We start from the raw sequence: 5,000 nt of genomic DNA, 5'->3' as shown, positions 1-5,000 counted from the left end.
TTCCACTTTCCACTTTTCTTCCTTAAACATCCTCACCTCCTTTGGTACCATTTTTTTGTACCATATCCCTATTTTTTCTCGACGCCCCATTTTTCCATTCCCCTTACCCACCTCCTTTCTCCTCCCTTTTCCCTCTCCCCACTTTCCTTCCCCTTCTCCTCCAACCGCCCTTCTTCATCTCCCCCCTAGTTGTGTAAATAATGGTAAAAACTGACGGTCTAACTACTCTCCTCGAATAATGATAATAATAATAAATACGGCAATGACAACAATATTAACAACAATAATAATGATGATAATGCGTTGCAGGGCCCGTGGAAATGTGCCTTCCTCTTCCTTTCCTTTTCCGCTCTGATATTCCCTCATACTCCTAAATCTTACTTAAATTCACTGCTTCCTCCCACTTAAGCCCTACATATGCCCCCTCCGACTCTCTTCCTCAAATGCCCGAACCTCCTTTACTCACTTATATCTCTCTTATTCTCTCTCACTAATTGCCCCCTCCCTTTCCGCTTTTCCTCTTTAAGCCTCCTTTCCTCCTTCTCCATCTCCCTTTTCTCTTTGTGACAATTTTTTTCTCTCTTCTCTCCCTTCCTTTCCCCTTTCCATCTTACCCTCCCCCCTTGTGTAAATAGTAAATGTGCTTAAACTAACTATTACGTCAATGTAGCGTACTTGCCTCTTATAATAATAATTATAATAAAAAAGATTATCATAGTAACAATAACAACAATAAAGTTAATATTAACAATAACATTATGGCGATTGTTATAAGAAATGAAAAAGGCACTTAAGTGAATTGTTCACAGAGGTGGACATCATACAGGATTTTTGATATATTAGGTTATGGACTTGGCTTTATTAGAATAAATCACCGATGGATTCTTCTCAGAAAATAACCTCAGTACAACGTCACAACGTTACAACGCAGAATGCAAACATCGTTGGCGCTGTACTCATTGTTAATATAAGATAAGCATATCTCTCTGTATAAGCCTTTTCTTTGGCAGACACAAAAGCTTGAGCTTTAACTCGTGAAAAGTATCAATCCAAATGGCTCCCAAAGCCTTGCATTTTCCTCTGTGGATGTAAAAAAACAATCATGGCGATATATTTCTTCAAACCGAGTCATATTCAGGTTATTTTCTTGGTTATATGAAACTCCAAACAAGTACAAGAAAAAAAATCTTTGTTGAAGTTGATAAAATTGTTTCAGGATGCTTACATGTGTTGGAACAATCTTCCTAACTGGTATACTGCTAGTAATACTGGTTTTATGGGTAATTGTATGTTCGAGTTATATCCTCCCTGTATGTTTTTTGTTTTTTTTAATACGACTAGATCCATATTTACTTGTCCTTGTGGACAAATCGGAAAAAAAGCAAATTCCAAATTCACAAACGAAGAATTTCTTGCAACCGCTTAGTTTAGCCACAAGCGTACTTCCAATATACTTATAGGAGTTATTATCTTGGACTTCGTGGTGTGTGTGTACCCCCGAAGAAAGGGCCTTAAATTTGTTTCTCATCTTGCTAAGGATATTGCTTACATGGAGGGGACATAACTTTGGTTAGTTTCTTCATTTCCAGGGGTCTTCAGCCACAAAACAGCTTCCGGTAAAAAAAAAAAAAAAAAAAAAACGAAACCAACCCCCCTCCCTCAGCATATGATGATTGAAACCAAACTCCGTCTTCATGAATGTTTTAGGTGATTTTCTTTATTTCCATTTTATTGTTCCTTTTTTCTTCTTTTTCTTTTTCCCTCAGAGTCAAATGTGTGAAGGCTACAGTCAGAATATACTTAACATTTACACAACTCCACAGTCTTAATTGTGAAAATTAGCTTTCCATCACAGCATGTTCCAATGTGATTTAGACGGTTTACAGTTATACAGTTACAGGAAAAGCACTTGTGAATTTACTAAGATTTGCCTTAGTAATTTATACAATGACATTTTAGAGATGCAGAGTACCATTACAGAAAAAAAACGCTAATATAGTATGGTTAACTTTTCATATAAGGAAATGGAAATACGGTATAAGGCTGTCATTGTTTTAACCCAAATAACTAGACTACATACTAAGATTTATATCTATTTACATCAGTATTGAAGAATTTCCAGGAAGGAAAACAATTATAAATCGGAGCAACATATTCGTAACGTTTTGTTTCGTTTAAACACCAATTTCTATGATTTTACACAAGAAAGCAAAATGGCTAAATATTTCGCCACATACGGGGGTAACGACACTTAACCATTAATCATCACATATATAAACAGCTCTAAGTTCCGAGACTAGACCCAAGTTCTCCTCCTGCCACTCGTATAACATAATATATCTTAGCCAAGAGTAAAAAGCCCACTTCTTTGAATTACTAATTAACACTGGACAGGGAGAAAGCTTTCTTGGGCTTCGCCACTTACACGCATCGCCACAACCATAAAAATGTGTTACAAGACAAGAAAATCCCGCCTTTCTTCTCTTTAATGGCGGTTACGCGTCCCCCCCCCCCCCCGTCTAGAGGCATCAAGTTCTCTTTGTATTTTCCAGCACGTTTAGTCACTAGAGGAAATTATATATCAAACTTATTTTCTATTATATTACAAAAGTAATATAGTAATAGTAAAAGTAATAGAATATTAAGTAATGGTACCAAGCACCTTCTTAAAATATTTATATACCATCGTTTATACAATCCACATTTAAAGTATCCCGCCATTTGCTCTACAATTCAGAAATATAATTTTCTTTTCACACAACATAAAGTAACGTCGTCCATTATTAGATATATACGAATTTCTCTTTTCTGAATATTAACCAATAGAGACCTTCCATAAGAAGTTTGTTTTTCTTCTCAATGTCGTGAAAATATGGTTACTTTACCGGGAAATTAAATTTAAATTGCCTTCATAATAACCAGAGCTGACCTACCTGAACCATTAAAACCATAACTTATTTATCATAGGGAGTTTCGGCTACATAACTCATGCGTTGGTTGGAAATTTCTCAGAAGTGGCTTCATTAGACTAGACAGATGTATCACAGGGATCCTTCCCCAAAATATTTAATAATTTTAATTTCGTGATTTTAATCTGCTATCCAGTTTTGATCAGGAGTGAAGAAAATGATAAAATGTACCCCCTTTAAAAATAAAACATGAATAGGAAAAGTTGGTAACATTGATGTTTGGCTGACTCGCGGTCCAGATTTGTATAGAAATCAGGTTTTGTATTTGACATATCCAGGAAAGCTAGCAATCTCTCTCACTCTCTTTCTCACTCTCTGTCTCTCTCTCTCTGTCTGCTCTTCTGTCTCTCTCTCTCTCTCTCTCTCTCTCTCTCTCTCTCCACACACACACACACACACACACACACACACACACACACACACACACACACACACACACACACACACCTCTTTTGGAGATATTATAGCATAAAACTGACCAACTGAACACTCACTATATATATATATATTATATATATATATATATATATATATATATAATATTATATATATATATATATATATATATACATATATATATATATAATATATATATATATATATATATATATATAATTATATATATAATATATATATAAATAATATATATATATAATATCTATATATATATATACATATATAATATATATATATATATATATATATTATATATAATATATATATATATATATATATATTATATATATAATATTTATATATATATATATTAATAATAATATATATAAATATAATATATATATTAATATATAATATATATATATATGTATAATATATATATATATATATATATATATATATTATATATATATATATATATATATATATAATATATATATATATATATTTAATAAAAATATGAGATTGGTTAATAAATGAGCTGAACTAAACAGTGTACAAATTTACTAAGTTTTAATTGCTATTCCTATAGTTCAGCCCTAGTAGCTACTGCACTTTCAAAAATGTTAATCCTTTCATTAAGGTTGTGTATGTTATTTTTTTTTTATCCTTTCATTGAGACTGTGTATGATTGATACTATTTTATCCTTTACCTCACGACTTACAGTTAGTCCATCCTTAAGCTTAGGCCTGATCTCTGCATTCTGTTCGTGCATCACACGGATTTCACCCACACGTAGTTCTCGGAAGCCTGGAGCCCTTAGTCGACGCTTCGTTCTGCGAAATGAGGAATACCTGGTTGAACAACTGGTTCTGCTAGAGCTGAAGTGGGTGTCTTAATAGGAGAGCCTTCTTGGATGGAAATATGATGCCATGTGGCAAGTTTATGGCTTCATTGTGTTTTCTTCTATATGGTGTATGGAGGTATATAGTGGCCACTCCAGAAGAAAGACATTTCTCTATATCAGTATTATTTTCAAACTCATGCTTGTTGTATTATGTTTAGTCAAGAATCTTTTCAATCTAGATGTCATTTGGCTCCATCTATCAGTCACTTCTATGAAAGCTATTGTTGGATTGATTGCCCTTAATTTTTCCGCAGTATTATTTTTCCTTTCATTTTTTTTTTCATTTCTTTTCTGCCAAACTCTATTAAGTGATCCTTCATAAATTTGATAAGAGCCAGATAAACGTCATCGAACTTTTTCTCTTTCTGAGTGGGCTTGTGGGTCATCTATGTCTGATTAAGATGACTGGTCTTGAAATGTGGGCCAGGGGCTTCCTCTTCCTCAACTGGTTTCTTTGACTCAATACACGAGAGTGGCTCAATTCCTTTCACAAATTTCAGCTTCCTCAATTCTTTGAAATATTTTATCACAAATATAGCGCAAGTGCTGCTCACTCTTTCTGTAATAGATAAAACTGAAGATACATATATGCTACTTTAATGATTATCGATCTGTAGAAGTCTTTTCCGCTGCCATGACTTACTTGGGGAACCTATTTTTAAAGAATATTTCTCTTGACAAACAAAAGATAAGTATTCTTGTTTATTCACAGATTTTGTAAGAAGCT

This window comes from Penaeus monodon, chromosome 2, assembly GCF_015228065.2.
Source record: "Penaeus monodon isolate SGIC_2016 chromosome 2, NSTDA_Pmon_1, whole genome shotgun sequence".
In the NCBI taxonomy this organism is placed as follows: Eukaryota; Metazoa; Arthropoda; class Malacostraca; order Decapoda; family Penaeidae; genus Penaeus; species Penaeus monodon.
This window is presented reverse-complemented; position numbering follows the sequence as displayed.